The sequence below is a fragment of the Sus scrofa genome, chromosome 8 (genome assembly GCF_054392235.1).
Source record: "Sus scrofa isolate SSC_HxYL_T2T_F1_AM1 chromosome 8, Sscrofa_HxYL_maternal_Yorkshire_Landrace_v2.0, whole genome shotgun sequence".
NCBI classification, from domain to species: domain Eukaryota; kingdom Metazoa; phylum Chordata; class Mammalia; order Artiodactyla; family Suidae; genus Sus; species Sus scrofa.
The window spans coordinates 124,039,555-124,058,402 of NC_139390.1; the positions used below are offsets into that span (position 1 = coordinate 124,039,555).

General features: G+C 37.3%; 2 long non-coding RNA genes across 17 annotated transcripts in view; both read right to left on the minus strand.

The window, feature by feature from the left end:
• LOC106507803 (uncharacterized) overlaps positions 1–18,848 on the minus strand; it is a 638,301-nt gene that overhangs the window by 339,926 nt on the left and 279,527 nt on the right. The gene's annotated exons all lie outside the window — the stretch shown is intronic.
• Positions 9,881–17,772, minus strand: LOC146401026 (uncharacterized). Its single transcript, XR_014811974.1, has 2 exons — positions 13,197–17,772; positions 9,881–12,139 (listed from the first exon to the last, which is right to left on the minus strand). It is a non-coding gene; the product is annotated as an uncharacterized LOC146401026 (long non-coding RNA).

The following is an 18,848-nucleotide window of genomic DNA, read 5'->3' on the forward strand; positions in this document are numbered from 1 at the left end:
GAAAATACAAGCAGAACACTCCCTGACATAAATTACAGCAATATTTTTTGGATCCATCTCCTAAAGCAAAGGAAATAAAAGCAAAAATAAGCAAATGAGGCCTAATTAAATTTAAAAGTTTTTGCACAGCAAAGGAAACCATCAACAAACAAAAAGCAATTACTGAGTGGGAGAAAATATTTTCTTTTTTTGTTTGTTTGTTTTTTTTTGTTTTTTTGCCATTTCTTTGGGCTGCTCCCACGGCATATGGAGGTTCCCAGGCTAGGGGTCGAATCAGAGCTGTAGCCACTGGCCTACGCCAGAGCCACAGCAATGCGGGATCCGAGCCACGTCTGCAACCTACACCACAGCTCATGGCAACGCCAGATCCTTAACCCACTGAGCAAGGGCAGGGACAAAACCCACAACCTCTAGTCCTAGTTGGATTCGTTAACCACTGCGCCACGATGGGAACTCCAAGAAAATATTTTCAAATGATGTGATTGTTGAGGGGTTAATACCCAACTATGTAAAGAGCTCATATAATTCAACATCAAAAAAATAAAGAACTTGATTAAAAATGGGCAGAAGGACTGAATAGATATTTTTCCAAAGAAGAGACACAAATGGCAATCGGGCACATGAAAAGATGCTAGATATGCTAATCATTAGAGAAATACCAATAAAAAACACAATGACATATTAACTCATACCAGTCAGAATGGCCATCACTAAAAAGTTTACAAATATCAAATGCTGGAGAGGGTGTAGAAAAAAGGGAACCCTTGTACACTGTTGGTGAGGATGTAAACTGGTTCAGCCACTATGGAAAATAGTATGGAAGTTTCTCAAAAACCTAAAATAGAACTACCATATGACCTAGCAATTCTACTCCTAGGTATATATTGAAGAAAAAAAAACCTAATTTGAAAAGAAACATGTACCCCAATATTCATAGCAGCATTATTTGCAATCACCAAAACAGGGAAACAACCTAAGTGTCCATCAACACCTGAACGGATAAAAAAGATGTGGCATATAAAATAGAATGGAATTCACTCAGCTATAAAAAAGAATATTTTTTTTTTCATTTACAGCAACATGGATGGACTTAGAGGGCATTATGCTAGGTGAAATAATGCAGAGAGAGAAATACAAATACTGTATGACTCTATATAGGAAATCTAAATAAATACAACAAATTAGTGAATTTAACAATAAAGACGCAGGTTCACTGATATAGGGAACAAACAAAGTGGGAAAAGGGATGGGAATGAGGCAATATAGGGGTAGAGGATTAAGAGGTACAAGCTATTAGCTATAAAATAAGATACAAAAATATACTGTACAACACGGGGAACACAGCCAGTATTTTATAATAACTATAAGTGGAATATAACTTTTAAATTTGTGAATAGCAATATTATACACCTATAAGTTATATAATATTTTATAGCAACTATACTTCAATAAAAAAAGATTTGTATTCCTAAAGCCAAACTCAAGGGCAAAATGGGGGAGGGGGCAGAAGTGCTACACAAGAGTATGAAACTGCTAAAATGGATCATTCATGCATTTCAAAATCTATTATAGTAATGAATTTTTAAACTCTTTCTAGATATTTTTATTTGTTTTGTTACTTCTTTTTTCTCAAATAACAAGTTTAGGAGCTGGTGGTTCCAGGGTTGGTTCAGCAACTAAATGGCATTATTAAAGGTCCAGCCTAATTCTGGCTTTTCACTCAACCCTCTCAATGAAAATTTTGTTTCTATACTAGCTGTGTGTTAGTTTTTCTTTATAAATTCAGTTTCCTCATTTTAGGAAATAATGAAAATTACATAGTTCATTATCTCACAAGACTTTGTAGTTAAAAATAACAAATCTAAAAATGTTCCACACACCTTACAAAGCACAGAAAATATGTAAGGCAAATTTATTATGCTGATCGTGGCTCTGATCCAGTTTATGTTAGATAAATAGATATCCTTTTTAAATAGAAAAGTTGACAGAATTTCAAATTAAACTGTATTCCCACCTCAATAAATTGACTTTTGCAGAAACAATGTTACATTCCAGTAAAGATAGAGAAGGGTGCAAGAAATTAAATGACATTAATAAAATTCTTGTGTAATGATCATAGTGAAATTGATGATGGTGATGATCACGATTATGATGCTGGGGAGGAGGGGAGACTAAAGAATCTATTTCCAGTGCTGAGTACAGAAAATTATGTGATAGAAATTCACCTTCTAATAGTAGTCGGTCTGGGTATAAAAGGAGTGAGTGGTTTATGCATTTAGATTACAAAATGAAGCAAAATCTACTTAGCATTCAAGGAATGTGAGTGGGTTGTGAGTGGGTCAAAGCAGACATTAGCAAGAATAAACAAAATATTTCAAGTGTTTATTATAATTTTAGCTGATTTTCAGTTTAATACCGCAGTAACTCTGAGTGACCATCACTTTCCTCACCCTCCTATGCCCACATCTATTTCTCCTCCTTTCTCTGGGAAAGTTCTTTCTGACAGCAATTCATGAATTTTGTTGTTGTTGTTATTGTTGCTATTTCTTGGGCTGCTCCCACGGCATATGGAGGTTCCCAGGCTAGGGGTTGAATCGGAGCTGTAGCCACCGGCCTACGCCAGAGCCACAGCAACGCGGGATCTGAGCCGCGTCTGCAACCTACACCACAGCTCACGGCAACGCCAGATCGTTAACCCACTGAGCAAGGGCAGGGACCGAACCCGCAACCTCATGGTTCCTAGTCGGATTCGTTAACCACTGCGCCACGACGGGAACTCCAATTCATGAATTTAAAAGTACTGACCTACAGATGAAAAAAATGTTTATGTGACTGTATCTAACTTTCCAGTTTAATCAAATTTTATCTGTGCTTTGATTTCAGAACAAGGAAGATGCCAATAAGGATAAGTAATCACGATAAAAATGTATCTACACAGTTAGAGATTTTGTGACAGGAGAGGTGAGCCCAAACTACTGAAAGGGAGGACATTTTTATTTGAAAAACATAGTCCAAAAATTTTTCAGGTTTTTGTTTGTTTGTTTGTTTGTTTGGGCTGTGCCCACATGCACCCTAAGCCACTACAGTGACATCACATTTTTAACCCACTGCTCCACAAGAGAACGCCAAAATATTTCTGTTTTTAATATAAGACACTCAGAGTGAGAGTTAGGTTATGAATAGCAGGGCAAAATACATCTTGTGTTAAACTTTAATAATTTAATAATGCTGTCCTTAAAATATAATCATTAGATTACAGGTGTATTAGAATAATGTATTTTAGAATATTTGATCAGGAGTTTTATTTTTCAAATTTTGGTATTAGGCAATATTGGCAAGCATGACTTTGAAAAGATTTTGTTCTTTATCTTCTATCCTCACTATACTTGACTGTAACTTGAGTGAAACAAGATGTTCACCTTCTCCTTCTTTTCTTGAGAAGCCAGCCATCACTGGCTGCCAAGAACTAAAAAGGCTTTCCAGGGTACTAATGGAAAAATAAGGAGGATGGAGAGAATGAAGAATTATTAGGACTATGACTTCTGATTTAAAGAAATGGACCCAGAAAATAACTAAAATTCCAGTAAAATTTGTTTGTATTAATAATAATCCACCTTTTCCTCCAAATACCATCACATGAATTTTCAGTGCAGAAGGATGCTGCTAGATTAGTAGCTCTACAGTGTATTTTGCATCATCCCATACATTGTTTCCACTGCACTTTCATGATCAATTGTTTCAAAACACTTTACCAGCACCTTTATTTTCTTGAGCACTTGGACTTCAGTGACGTTGATTTTCATTTCCAGTAAGTGGAGTCAATGAAACAGCCAATAGCCCTTCCTTGGTGTGGCACTGTGCTCACAGTGGGAAAAAGAGATGATACACTACTGATCAAATGGTTCATATTTGAAGTGCTTTGTTTTACTGCACAGCAATAACAGATGTCAAAATTATGGAGAATTTACCAACATGTTAGGGACAGCTCTGAGCATTTTGTTTGAGTTTTATGATTGAATCCTTATAAACACCTTATGAGGTAGGAAACTTTTATTATGTCCATTTCACAGATGAGGCCTTGGTGGTAACATCACAAAGTTACATTCCAGTCCTGTTTTATTATAATATAATATATTCCTATTTTTAAACGTCAGTGATTTATTGCATGGAGGTTGTTGTCCATTCTCAATTTAAGAAAGACAAAACAACCACTGGAGAGCAGGAAGGTAATGATAGAAAGGCTACAGTGATGCTAGGGCAGGGATCACAATCACTGCTGTCTGGCATCTGGGATTTTCTAATAATGGCAAATTTAGATTTCATGTGCTAGACTGTGTAAAGCAGCCACTTGGATTTATTTTTATTGCCTTGTTAGTCTTTTATTTTCATTTTGTGTTTATTTCCAAACAACATGAATTAGAAATCTGGGATACTGGAGAAAAAACAAACAAACTACCGCTTTTAACTTGTCTTTTAAAAAATGATTAAGGTGATATGTTTACAATGACGGCATTTAATTTTCTTGCTTTGTCCCTGACTAGACTTCCTGTCTAGTTATGTTAGTGCTATATGGCAAGAGACTCAATCTAAATCAGGAAACAAATAATGGTCCTGGGGTTGAAAAGCTTAAGAATTGGAATTGCCATAAGTTGGGGATCATGAAGGAGCCAGTGGTCAGAAACCTCAGGATTAGTGGAGTAAGCAGAGACAAAAATCAAAGTCCAGTTAATAATTATGAAAGCAATTAGGGTAAACAGTACGTATAGCTTCAGATACAAGACCCAATTGAAGGTGACTTCTATCTCAGAAGGCAAACACCAAAATTTCTACCTAACAAAAGAGTCATATTATGAAAGCTACCCCAGGACCCATGAATTAAAGTGAGTGAGCCCAGAAATGTATTAAGTGGCATGTACTCTTGCTTTGGAAGAGTGCGTAAGCATGGTAAAGAACATTTTAAATATGATAAATCTTCTTGGCATACCTAGCAAGGTATAAAAAAATGTGCAGCTATTTATCTGCTTATATATAAGACTCTAAGCAGTTAGAGTTGCTCTTATCAGACCTTTAGAATCATTATATCATATATTATATTCTAGATATAACAGCACATTTGAACCTCTCCACAGAAAAGAAAATCATGAACTTGAAGAATAGACTTATGGTTGCCAAGGGGGAGGGAGAGGGAGAGGGATGGATTGGGAACTTGGGGTTAATAGATGCAGACTATTGCCTTTGGAATGGATAAACAGTGAGATCCTGCTGTATAGACTAGAACTATATCTAGTCACTTATGATGCAGCATGATAATGTGAGAAAAAAGAATCTATACATGTACGTGTAAAGAGGTTACCATGCTGTACAGTAGAAAATTGACAGAACAGTATAAACCAGCTATAAAGAAAAAAATAAAAATCATTATAAAAAAATTATTATATCGTAGATACAAAATACTGACTTAGTTTTGGCCCAATTTGGGTTATATAAAGTAAATTTGTAACATAATGTCAAAATATGTAGTCACTTGCAAACTTTAATTTCTCTTTCCAGTATAAACAGCCATGACTATCCCCTGAAAAACAAGTCCCCCAAAGGAGTTACCATCGTGGCTCAGTGGTAACGAACCCAATTAGTATCCATGAGGATTTGGGTTCGATCCCTGGCCTTGATAAGTGGCTTAAGGATCCAGCATTAGGTCACAGACAAGGGTTGGATCCTCCATTGCTGCGACCATGGTGTAGGCCAGCAGCTGTAGCTCTGATTCCACTCCTAGCCTGGGAACTTCCATATGTCAAAGGTACAGCCCTAAAAACCCAAAAGAAAAACAAACAAAAAAACAAACAAAAAAGGCAAGTTTTTGAAGATAGTTAGTGAAAAAGAGGAGGATTCAGTCTGTGTTACAAAGTCTGGCTTGATGTTTTTCTTAAACATTTGAAGAAGCAGATAAAGGCATCTTAAAGAAACTACACAATTTGGAGATTTTTTTTTTCAAGTTATCTACTCCCGTGAAATAAGCCGCTTGAATCTTAATGGCATAAAAATAACCACTCATAGTGCTTAAAGATACTATGGGTCATGTTTTGAAAAGAGCTAAGTCTGGATGGCTATCTCTGGTCCATACTTGGGGCTTCAGCTGAAAAGTCTTGAAGGCCTAACAGCTAATGCCTTTTCTACCTGTATGTCATGTGATCGAGGCTTTCTATCAGAGGGACTCCGCACATGGCCTTTCCATGCAGCTACTTAGATTTCCCCAAAGCATAGTGATTGGGTCCACAGAGCAAACATCCTAAACCACTGGAAGTTATATCACCCCTTCTGACCTAACACCCAAAGTCACAGTGTGACACATCACAATAGTCACTGGTCCATCCAGATTCAAGGGGAGGGAGCATACGCCCAACCTCTCCATGGAAGAAATGTCATAGTAAAAACGCAAGAAGGTCATGTGGGAAGAACAATAAGGTGCACATTTTTGGAAAATACAACCTGCCACAAAGTATGAAATACATTTGACAGTAAATACACAGAAACAACATAAACAGGTATATATAAGGAAGAAAACATTATGAAATAAAAAAGGTAATTTATGTGCCATCAAATGCATGCTGGGAACATAGAAACTGCATATATTTATAAATAAAGAAAGCGTGGTCCTCACTGTCTCGATTTTTAGCCTCAGTGCTTTTATCCTAGACATCAGGGGGCTTCAAAGCTCTTGGATTTTCTTTTCATGGCAGAAATGCCCACTTTTATCCCCAGACTTAAGAAATGGCCTGCTTTCTGGAGATTAACAATGGGATGGTTTGTGAAAGCCTATTGAAAGGTGAAAACGCATTGGAAAATGTCCAGTATCACTACTATCTACCATTAAGTTTTAATTTTGTCTAAAGATCTAGGTTTATTCATAACAGTTTCTCAGAGAAACTAGAAAAAACTATGGAAAATTGTTCAGAAGGTATTAAAAATGGTAGAGGGGTAATCATATAAATTGAAAACTACCTAAAACACATAATGATTTGGTTGATTTTTGAAAACACTGTCAAGGGGAAGACTGCTAGAAAAGATGCACATACTGATTTTACTCCATTCCAAAGTAATCAGTATTCTTTAATCCATTTAATATTAAACAATAAAGTCTAAATTTCATCTAACCTAGGTATCACTCTTTCTGGCATTTATTTTAAGGAGAGTATGGGCAAACTGAAGGAACATATACAAGCTACAGATTATTTTAGAATTAGTGAGACTAAACATCAATTTTATACAAGTGATAATTAAGGACTGGGAGAACAGTCTACAAATTCATGAAACATGTGAAATAAAAACTATCATGCACTTATATTTATAAAAGATGATATGTTTTTAAGGACGTATGTAATAAAGTTTTTTTTAATAGATTTGACACACAGATAACCAATTTAATGAAGTCATTAAATAGACTGTTTAGCTCATTAACTAGTCAGTCAATTAGGTCAAAACTTTTTATCTGGCAACTGTACACTGTAATATTCATGGTTAAAATACCAATTAAATCACTCTAATGTGTCTATTCATAAAATATGGTTGACTGGCTTTAGATGCTAATGATGCTATTCCTGGGATGAGAATCTAGTGTATTGTACATTTGGCCAAGTTGTGTTGGCAATTATAAAAAGAAATCTTTACTAAGGTTCCTGTTTTTCATTTACACTAATGTCCTCATATCAGCACTTTCCCACTTATTAATCTCTCATGTGAAATTTTATAATATTCTTTCATAATAGATATTTTCACATGATAGATTGTGTTCCAAAACACATAATTATTCAGGCAGTGCTTCAGACTATGGTGTTGGAGTCAGAGTTGGTTTTAAGTTTATCCTGTAACACTTAGACACTGTTTGGTCCTGGTATACTACTTAAACTCTCTGTACTTCTGTCTCTTTAAAAGTAAAATAGTACAAAATTTACAGTGTTGTACTGAAGATTACATGCAAACAAATACACACATACATAGGGACAAAGATACAGTGAGATCATGAAGAGCTGCAGCAACACAGAAAGGTCTCAACAAACTATTTTAAAAGCTTAATTGCTTTAATAGCTATTAATCTGACTTTCATTTTTGTCTCAGTTTCTCCTCTCCATTAATCCTGATTGATGATTTCTGATGGTTATAACATTTATTTGAAGATATAATTTATTTAATAATTTAAGACAAGTGTAGGGGAATACTGAATAACATTTTTGATCTAGTTTACTATGATAATATTATAACTTCTCTGATTAATATTTTAAGAAGTATTGAAATTCTTTTCAGGAGAAGTTTCCCATCGCAGTAGATGGGTCTGTCTCTGTTGTTAAATCAAAATGATCTTTTTTCTCCAACTTCTCTCTCCTCAATATAACTTCTATATTATTGATTATATTCTTCTAGGTAAAACTGCATAGCAGGAAAATATGGGTGTGTGGAAGTAAGAAGTAAAATGTAACCTGACTGCTGTACCTGTTAAATTTAATTGCAAAGAAATGAAAACAAGGGTGAAAGAATAGAAACATGCCAACTTTTTTTTTCTTTTGGTAAATCACACACATTGTATAGACTAAATACAGATCACATTCAGGGAGAAATAAATCTCATTAGGAGAGCAAAAAAAGACAGTGTGTAGAGAGAAAAAAATATCTAGTATTGTTCACCCAGGAATATTAATTGTAATACTCGAATACCATCTGCAAAAAACAGTGGGGTGTGTGTGTGTGTGTGTGCGTGTGTACACGCAATAATAATACACATAGAAATTGTTGTCTCAGGACTCTATAAAGACTAAAAATGAGGAGTTCCCAGTGTGGCTCAGTGGAAACAAACCCGACTAGTATCCATGAAGATTCAGGTTTGTTCCCTGGCCTTGCTCAATGGGTTAAAGATCTGGTGTTGCTGTGAGCTTTGGTGTAGGTCACAGTCATGGTTTGGATCTGGCATTGCTGTGGCTGCCGTGTAGGCTGGCAGCTGATTAAACCTCTAACCTGGGAACCTCCATATACCATACTAGCAGCCCTTTAGAAAAAAAAAAGATTAAAAAGGAATACATTGAGAGTAAATGTAAATTCCTACACTAAAAACATCATCACAGCTAACAACAATATCAACCACTATTTACTGTATAAAATGTGATGATTCTTGGAGCTTTACATGCATTCTCTTTCAATCATTTTACCATCTCCTTGGGTGGGCAACATAAGAACACTGAGGCTTAGACAGTATAGCCTGCCAAAGTCTGTGCTCCCTGTTCCTTGGGAATCTTTTTCTTTCTTTAGCTTTGGGAAAAGTTTCAGCCATAATTTTATGAAATTCACTTTTTACCTTTTCACTCTTCCTTCTTCTGGGACCCCTATAATGTGAATATTAATGTACTTGATGTTGTCTCACAGGTCCCTTAAATTGTCATTTTTTCTTTTTTTTTTAGGGATAGGGCACACCTGAGGCATAAGGAAGTTCCCAGGCTACAGGTTAAATCCAAGCTGCAGCGGTGAGCCTATACTGCATCCACAGCAATGCCAGATCCAAGCAGCATCTGCAACCTACACTGCAGCTTGAAGCAATGCTGGATCCTTAACACACTGAGCAAAGCCTGGGATCAAACCCACATCCTTATGGATCTTAGTCTGTTTCTTAACCCACTGAGCCACAATAGGAACTCCTGTCCTCGGTTTTTTTTTTTTTTTTTTTTTAATTTTTTTTTTGGTTGTTGTTCTCATTGGGCAATTTCCATTATTCTGTCTTCCAGATCACTTACGTGTTCTTCTGTATAACCTGGTCTGGTGTTAATTCCTTCTAATATGCTTTTCATTTCAGTTATTGTATTCTTCAGCTTTCATTGGTTCTTTGTTATATTTTCTAGTTCTTTGTTAAAATTCTCAGTGTTTATCCATTCTTTTCCCAAGTTCAGTTAGCATTTCTATTACTAATGTTTTGAATACTTCCTCTGGTAAATTATTTATTTGTTTCATTAGTTGATTTTTCAGGGATTTTTCTTTGTTATTTCATTTCAAACATTCTTCTGTCTTATTCTGTTTAACTTTCTCTGACTTTATCCCAGCTTTTTTGGGGGGGGGGGGAGTGCCCCATGGCATGTGGAAGTTCCAAAACCAGGGATAAAACCTGTACCACAGCAGTGACCTAAGCTGAAGCAATGACAACACCAGATCCTTAACCCACTGTGTCATAAGGGAACCCCTTACCTATTCCCATCTTGGAATTATGTTCTTATTTGGGAGCTCCCTGTGTGGTTTACCTGTGTTTTGTTTAAAGAGCTGGATCTGAAATGAGCATGGCTGATGTCTTTCTTCCCCAGAGTGTACTGGCAGCCATCACCTTAATGGGAGGTGAGGCTAGAGATTGAGGGGCTGGAGTCAGAGCCAGGTGTGTGCTAGGGTTTCCCTTTCTGCTTGGTGGCTGTTACCGCCCTATCGGGGGAGGGGTCTGGTACCAAGGTTCTGGATCAGAAGCCCTGAAGTTCATGTCTGAGCTGATTCCAGAATGGGTAGCACCTGGTGCAGGGCCTGAAGCAGGTTTGGATGTCCCCACAAGTCAGTCAGAGCTCCAGATACCTCTTAATCCTCCTCCTCTGCATGTACCAGCAATGCCCACCTTTTCTTCATTCAGATTCAGTGTGGTTTCCATCCCCCCAAGTGCATACTCTCCTCAGTAATGGCAGCCTTCACACCAGCAGGTAGATGTGCTGAAGCAAGAGAGCCTGGAGCACTACAGAAAACTGACCAGAGCCCCGGGTAGTTTCAATCTGCTTTTCCACTTCATTCCAGGGAGTAAGCAAGCACGTGTATGTTTTTCATAAGCAAAGTCTTGGTTTTCTTATAGCCCTCCTGTAACTCATTGATTTTTATCTCCCTAGTGTCAGACCCCAGGGCTGGGGTGCCTGAGTAGTGCTTCATTCTCCATGGAGGATCTCCAAGACCATAATGTACCCCTCCCTCTATACTGTTCCTTGCTGGGGTATTGGGTCCCAACCTGATTGCTTCTCTTCCCTTCTTACACAGATCTGTGTGGCTCTTTCTTTACAGCCTTGGTTGTAGAAGAGTTTTTCTGCCAGTCTCCAGTTTGTTTTCATGAGAGCTGCTCTACAAGCAGATGTATTTTTGATGGGTTCATGGGTGAGGAGGGGAGCTCAGCTTCTTCTATTCCACTCTTTTGATCTCTCCCCTCTTCTTTTCTATAAGTCAACTAAAGTTTTGTCTTCAGAATTTCTATACTAATATTTTGTTTTGTTTAAAAAATTCAACTGAGTAAAAATCTAATTGGCTTTCTTCAGCAGTTCATGAATTAGGCAGCATCTATCTAATAATAGAAAGATGGTCTGAGGAGTTGATTAAATGGAGGGTTTTTATAGAAGACGCAATGAGTTATTAGCAGAAAAAAACAAGAATTGTTTCAGGCCAGGCCATCTCTTTTGGGGGAAAGGAATTGCAGTAGATATTACCTCTTCTTTTTCTGGGAGCTGGAGAGGGCCCATGTGACAGATTATCTCATTGATACTGAATAGAAAATTCCAGAGTAGCCAGTTAAGATTACTTTTCTGGAAAAGTTTAAACTGCAATTAAGTTAGGTATTAAATCTAGGTTTGGTTTCTTGGGATTTTCCCTTTAACAGTTTCAATATTAAAAATTTCTGAAGCCAAGGTATCAGATAAAAGTTGAGTGTTATCAACTTCCTCTATACTAGTTTGTTAGAAAATTAAATGTATTAATTAGTAAATTCATACTATAGTAAATTAAAAACCTAAGTTTTAAAAACCTTAAAAACCTAAGTTTGGGAGGACAAAAAAAAAAAAAAAAAACCAATAATTCCTTGGAACACAGAGTCCCTAAATCCATTTTTAAAATGTTACTTGAAAATATATTTAGCATGAATTTTAGCCTACTTAAGAAATCAGACAATACAGAGTTCCCATTGTGGTGCAGAGGAAACGAATCCAACTAAGAACCATGAAGTTGCGGGTTCGATCCCCGGCCTTGCTCACTGGGTTAAGGATCCAGTGTTGCCGTGAGCTGTGGTGCAGGTCGCAGGTGCGGCTTGGATCTGGCATTGCTATGACTGTGGTGTAGGCCAGCAGCTACAGCTATGATTTGACCCCTAGCCTGGGAACCTCCATATGGCATCGGTGCAGCTCTCGAAAGACCAAAAAAAAAAAAAAAAAAGAAAGAAAAAATGAGATAATGAAATCCTCGATTTTACTTCTCTAAAATAAAATGTGTCCATTTTTAGCAATAAATGATAATAGATTATCTCCATTAACCTAACAAACATTAGGAATATTAAAAAGGAGCAAACCCAAAATGGAGTCACTTGTATAAATCCCTACCAAAACTTAATATCTAAACTAACTATAGTTTCAGTCTTTTTACCAGGAGTGGAATTTTAGACCAATCAGTTTGGAATTTCTTCATCAACAAACAGTGAGGTAACTTACCTTATAAAACCCACTGCCCTCCCCTAAAGGAAAGTGACCTTGCCTGAAATAATCACATTTTTAATTTCCTTGTCTCACCTTCTTACCTATAAAGTCTTCCATTCTGCACAGCTCCTGGGAACGCCTTTCTACTTGCTAGATGGGATGCTGCCTGATCCAGGAAATGTTGAATAAAGTCAAGTAGATCTTTAGTTTTACTCAGTTTAATTTTGTTTTTCAACAGGAAAAACAATTGCTTTGCTCTGGTTTTTTTTAATTTCTCACTTAGTAAGATGAATGATAATAGTATAAACCAGAGGGAAGGACTTTGAGAAAATGAGACCATTCACTGCCTTCTGGGGTGGCATTTCAACTTATCAAGTCTAGCCTCTTCTTTGGACTCCTGGCATTAGTTCAACCATATTCAATTACTTTCCTCTATTTGAACTTGCAGTGTCAGGTACAGTGTTGGCAGATATGTGATTCAGGCTCTTTTCTTCTTGGTCAGCACAGATGATACTACAAAGTATACAACCCATGCCTTTAAGGACAGTCTGTCCTCCTCCTCTACCTAATAATTTACTTCAAGTTAAAGTCCTGTGTTTGTTTAATAGGTTCTTTTTTTCCACCTCTCTTACATGTGACACACTTTAGTGCATTAGATCTTTTTCTGCTGGCCTGTGCTTTCTGATCTTTACTTGAACTTAAGTTGTAATAATCATGTATGACTTAAATGCTAGTTGAAGGTCAGAACCTCTTCAGAAAAAAAAAAAGTGGAACACATTTTGCAAATGACTAGGCTCTGAGAAAAAATGGACAAAAATTGATCTATTTCCAGCTCTAAGGATTAAATAAGCTTTGAAACAAGCAATTTCCCTGAGTCTATAGATAAAACATAGCTTGCTACATAAACTAAGAAGATTTGAGATAGCAATTTTTTTCAATTTCTTCTTAGTCTTTGTTCCCCATTCTAGTGTTAACCTGAAATAAACAGACTGCCAGATACTTTTCCAGCAAAGATGAAGTTATTTGGGATCAGCAGAAAATTGCAATTCAAGGTCTGCAATCATGGTGAGCCACCTGCAAGTCCCTCCTAATGGCAAGGAAAGGAAAACATTCACTGAGAGGAAAAGGAAGTATAAAGGCTATAGTATATGGAGTCCAGGGCTTTTCACTGGCTGGGCCACTGCCCAGAAAGAAGAGTTTTTCTTCTTCCTCTTGGGCTCTACTATCACAGCAGGGCATGGCAGCTCCCCCTTCTGGTCTCCCGACTCCTTTTAATCAGAGTTTCTACTTATTAATTTTTTATAGTAGGAAGGAAAAACTGCCCAAGGAGGGGAAAACTTCTAACAACAACCACAAAAAACTACCAACCTGTTAGTAAGACACTGCTTAATTAGTAAGACTAGTGAAAATGGAAGTAAGATGGCTTTTTAAACATCTCCTATGCCTTTAGTGGGGCAGAAAGGAAAAAAACTCCTAATTTGAGGCTATAGACACTGAAGTGGAACAAAATTGCACCCTCTAAATTATGCCTCTTTGCATAAGGTCTGTCTTGAGCTGACACAGAGGAACCTAAGAAAAAGCAGACGCAGAAGAAGCTCTGAAAACTGAAGAGAAGTTACTTTTTGTAAGGGACATTTACATTTATTTATAAGGGAAATCTCCATTTGTAAGGTGCCTTCCTCTCTGTACAAGAGGAGGATGACTAAACATCTAGAAATTCATATCAGTGGAGACAGCAACTGATTTAAATCTGTAAAACAATCTTACCCTTGTTTACCATGCTTTGCCTGATAACCTCCTCTAACTGGCTTCCTTCTCTTACCAACATCTTTTTTTGTCTTTAGCCAGAGATAATATTTAAGGTGGTGGCTTGGGCCATTTTGGGGAGTTACTCAGTTTTCTTAGGGCTCTCTCATGGAGACAGGAAGTACACATGTTATTAAAATTGTTTGTTTTTCTCTTGTTAATCTGTCTTTTTATTACTGGGAGGTGTGTCAACTAAGAATCTAGAAGGATAAAGGGAAAATTAGTGTTACTCCTCCATGACAAGAAATGAAATGTTAGCATGCCCCAGTGCACTCCTGGTTTAACAATGTGCTTTTCAGTACAAAATAATTTGTTAAAGTTGACGCTGCCAGGTAGCTGGTTGGCCATAGTATGTGTTGGGCTTCAAGGCCTCTTCAAGGACATTGAACTCAAAGCCTCTGGCCAGGATAAGAATTACCAGACACTTATCATCACTGCACCCATCTCATTGTAATGCTCCTTCCCCTACCTTGAGCAAACTCGCCTTCTCTTCCCCGCCCCCTACTAGGAAAGGTATGTGTCTCACTCCTCACCACAGGGGCATTATATGCCCTAACATACCATCAAGTGTATCATTAGATTCCTCTTTTCCCAACCAATCGGCAGGTCAAGGAGTGTATTGTGAGACCTCTCCCCTCCCTGGGTTATAAAAACAGATATGACCACACACTCGGGGTCAGCTCTCCTTGATTATCAGGAAGTCAGCCCACTGTGTTAACAGTGTCCCTTGTCTCAATAAACTTGACTTTTCTTCACTTTGCTTTGGATCCAGAAAATTCTTCTTTCTGACCCACATGCAATGACCATAACAGTATGTGCTAAGTAAATATACATTTGCTTGCATATAGAAAATCACTGAGTAATCCACAAAACATTTTAGAAATTTCTTCCAAGCCCTATTTATAATTCAAATTATTCCAAAGCAGAGGAAAACTGTTAAGAACTATGAGAGATCATGCTGAAGTTGTAAAGCCTCTTATACTGAATTGAAAATTTCACTAGTAGAATGCAAAGCACTTTTACTCTAAAGTTGTTAATAAAGAAGAATGTGTTTAGTTTTGTTATGCTAATCCAATCTTGGTCTTATTGCTAAAACTTGGCTTCTGTCCATCAGTGCCAAATAGAAACACACAGAGAGAGTTTTGGGTGAAGGAGAAAAAAAATAGCTTTACTGCTTTGCCAGGCAAAGGAGGCCACAGAAGGCTAATGCGCCAAAGACTGTGCCCACCTGTGGGAGAAACTGGAAAGTGGTTTCATAGTTGGGAAGTAGAAAATGGGGCCACAGATAAGGATCAGAGTAGATGCAAACTTTCTTTCTTTTTCAAAGTTGGTCTTTAGTGGCCCCAAAACTTGTTCTGGTGGTCCTTCTCTCTTGTTTTCATTTGTTGGGGGTTTTAGTCCTGAGAAGAACTCAAAGATGTTGCTATGTATATTCCTTGAAGAGGAACCAGGATCAGGGCCCATGGCTACACTGTTTCCTGACTGTTCCTCCCTTGTCTTTGCTTCCCCTCTCTTTCCTGATTAGCAACTGTTTGAACCTGCTCTTTGGAACTCAGAGAAGGTCATGGAGGCTGAAGCTTATTCTCTAAAAATAAAAAATAGGGGACACAGAAAGGCTTGTGTGCCACAGTGTCCTCCTCAGATACTAGGAAATGTAATACCTACCTTGGACATCTTGAACATGTTAACATATTTTCATTTAAGGTTAAGAGAAAAGTTTTTCTCATAATGTTTTCTACTTTTGTTCTGACTTTCCTGTATTAAAAATATTTCTTTTTGGCCACAGCTGTGGCATATGGAAGTGCCCAGGCAAAGGACTGAATCTGAGCCACAGCTGCAATCTATGCCATATGGCTGCAGCAACACTGGATCCTCAACCCACTGTGCCACACGGGGAACTCCAACATGTTCTTTTTTTAATACATAGTGAAAACGTCTTGCTCATTTAATCTCAAATTTTTATATTAGGATTCTGGTATATTTATCTAAAGCTACCTCTACTCTTCAAAACAATATAGGATTAAAAATAAGGTTATTAATAAGGCCTTTTATTTATGATAAAGGCTAGGCTTTTTAACAAACAATCACGATGACAGAAAATTCTTCAAAGCGGGATCTCACTTCGCTTTTACCTAACAGTTTGGCCATAAGAAGTCCAGGCTGGTTTGCTCACTGCCTGAGATAAAACACTCGGGCTCTTTCTATCTTGTTCACATTAACCTTCGGTATTACTCCTATTGATGAAAAAAGTAATCAGTAGTCAATCTAAGAAAGAAATAGGAAATTTGATTGAGCCAACCTAAGAATTATAACCCAGAATCCAGTCTTTCATAAACGTTCTGAGGACTATTCTGAAGAGATAAGGGGGAGAAGCTAGTATGTATGGATTTTGGCAAAGGGATACCTGCAATCAAGCACACACTTTGGTGGAAGGTTTGTGCTATTATCAAGGGGAAAATATCTTAGTTAATGCTTTCAGGGTTTTTCTAAATATGGGAAGATGCAAGAAACTGAATTCATAAATGTTTTTCCTGAAAATAATGAATCAGTTCTGCCAGTTTTCCCAGAGCACAAAGTATCTCATCTTGATCTTCATCCTGAATTCCGTTCAGGGTGTATTGTAGGTCAGTGACTGCAGTGGCTAATGGCTTAGTTCTTGTAGAACTGGATGGTAGGCAACATTCTTTATTCCATAATCCCTTACCTTTCAGTCTTAATTTTAACCAAGATTTGGGAGGCATTTGTATTGTCATTCCCGATTCAGCTAAGGATTTCATTGATAGGCCACTCAATATGCTATAAATGGAGTAGGCCCTGTTAACAGGAGTAGCCAAAAGCCTTTGTTCTGCCTGTTTTACTAGTCTGTTATGGCCCAGAAACTGATTCTCTCTTGTTGCTTCTTGCCATAGCTAGAGTTTTATATTGTTAAAACCATTGATCATATATATATATATATATTTGGTCAAACATATCAAGTTGCCTAGTCACTATTATTTTTATAGGATGCTCAGTCACACATTTGGTAATACAAGAAACAATAATCTTTACATAGTACAAGTAGTTCACCTAGTAACATTAATAAGCTCATAAGAAAGAATTTAAACTAAGAATTTTCATCAGGTGTGGCCCAGGATATTCCCTGTTTTTCTGGCCCAGTCTGTTCTGTACCACTTGCTATCTTTAAGAGAAATGATATATTGGCATTGTGCATAAAGTTAACCAAAGTTATCTGCACATACGAGGCAACGGGTGGGTCACTGTGACCCCTTACAGGATTGAAATAGGAATGTTGTCTTCTAAGGAGTTACATGGCTGGCACCAGAGGAAGAAAAAAAGTGATCTTTATTGTTAAGCATGTATTGCTGCCATTGAGGAAGTCTGGTTAACATATAATGCAGATACACAATGAACACTAGAGGGGAGGGAGGAAGCCCAAGCACGCAGAGGAAAATTTTATGTTAAAATTTTTCTTGTCTTGGCTTAAAATATGAATTCTATTTCATTACTCTCATCTATATGCTCCCAGGGGGCTTTACCACAACCACATTTCAGCCAATGAAAAAGGAGCAGGGAAAAGGGAGGGTGTGTCTACCCTCTCTTTAAAAACACAGCCTGGAAGTCATACATATCACTTTTTTTCCACACCTCATTAACTTGAATGAAGTTATATCAGCACACCTAGCACCAAGAGAAACTGAGAAACCTAGCCTTTAGTTGGGCAGTCATATACACAGCTGGAAATTACACTATTGTGGAAAAAAGGAGAAAATGGATATTAGTGGGCAAGTAGTGGTCTTTACCATCCATCAAGAATAGGACACTTCAGGAGTTCCTGCTGTGGTACAGCAGGTTAAAGATATGGCATCTCTGCAGCAGCTTGGGTCACTGCTAAAGGCTCAGGTGGCTGCTGAAGGCATGGGTTCAATCCCTGACCTGGCACAGTAGGTTAGGGATCCAGTGTTGCCACAGATTTGGTATAGGTTGCAGCAGCAAGTCAAATTCCATCCCTGTCCCAGAAGTCCATATGCCTTGGGGCAGCCAAAAAAGAAAATGAAGAAGGAGGAGGAGAAGGAGAAGAAGAAGAAGAAGAAGAAGAGGAAGAAAAAGAAGAAAAAGGCTCATATAAAAAATAAATATTTGCTTTTAATATGATGTTAGTGAAGTAACTGAATGTATTTATTTTTGTTCAAATGAAAATGTATACTCTATTACATGTACAAACATTTTTCTAGGCACTAAAAGGATCACAAAAATATAAGAGTTACAGCTCTCAAAGAATTTATAATAATGCTTGATATGGACTAGAAGGCAGATAAAAAATACTAGTATTTATATAATTAAGTCAGAAGGCTAAATAATTGAAATACCATCAGAAATGTGCAGGGATGCTGGAGGATGGTTTCAGAGAAACCAAAATTTTCAATGAGTTATAGGATTCAACAAAAGATAAAATAATACTTGAAGAATGGTTGTAGATCTTAAGGTAAAGATGAAAGAGGACATGAAAATCATGTACTTTAAAATGGGAAAGCTTTAAGATCATTTGAGGTACAATAAGTAATTCAATTTGATTGTCTCAGAGGAGAAATGGCAG